Genomic DNA, 951 nt, shown 5'->3' with positions numbered 1-951 from the left:
TTTTCTTTTACTTTTCCATAATTTTTGACTCATGTACTTATAACTTGTTAGTCAAATTTGTGTCTTCTAGGTTGCAACACCCCCATGATACGATGTTATACTTTTATGGTAACCTAAAGGTTGGAAATTTGAATCTACCCACTTGGAAGAACCGCTGAAAGAATTTCTGGTGATCTACTCCCCCAAAATCAGCCACTGAAACTCTAAAGAGTACATAGTATATAAGCATAGTGACACCATAAATCAAAAGGAATTGGATAAAAACTGGTTTATTCTTCCTTGATAGTGTGTAATTTCTCAGAATAGATCCTTGCAAAATGTTGAGTCTGCCTCCACATGTCTCTACTAGGATCTGTCTCTACATGCCTCTACCAAGATCTGGTCTGAGTCAGTATTTTGGATTGCTTGAATCTTAAAAAAATCCTAATGTTCAGTTGTTTAGTCACTCACACATTACTTATACAACTATAATATAAGCATTGTGTTACTGAGATATAATGAGGAATAGCCAAGAGAGTCAGAAACTTTCATACATTACTTAAGAAAGTGCAAATTGGTACACTGTGTAAGGGAGCAATTTGGCAATGTTAATGTTATAAAGTTGAGCCTGTTCACACCCTATTATTCAGTAAATTCATGTCTAGGCTTGTACCTATAAAAACTTGTTTCTCTTTCTTGACTTCACTTTGCTTTTGTTTCATTTATAGTATCCCACACAGAACTTGGACAGAATAAAACACCCAAGAATAAAAGTGCCCTAGGGTTTCCAAGTCTATAAATTTATAAGTAGTTTGTACCTGGTAGACTTGAACTTTTTGTTAGACTTGTGATTCTTTAATATCTTCCTAGTGTTCGTGATTAATATTGAATACATCATGGACTACCAAAAGAATAAACCTATCTGTCTTGAAAGAAGTACTTCAAGAACGCCCCTGAGAAGCAAGGACGTAT

The sequence above is a fragment of the Elephantulus edwardii genome, unplaced genomic scaffold, assembly GCF_000299155.1.
Source record: "Elephantulus edwardii isolate Elephantulus edwardi_28Jun2011 unplaced genomic scaffold, EleEdw1.0 scaffold00192, whole genome shotgun sequence".
In the NCBI taxonomy this organism is placed as follows: Eukaryota; Metazoa; Chordata; class Mammalia; order Macroscelidea; family Macroscelididae; genus Elephantulus; species Elephantulus edwardii.
Note: the sequence above shows the minus strand (reverse complement) of the source record.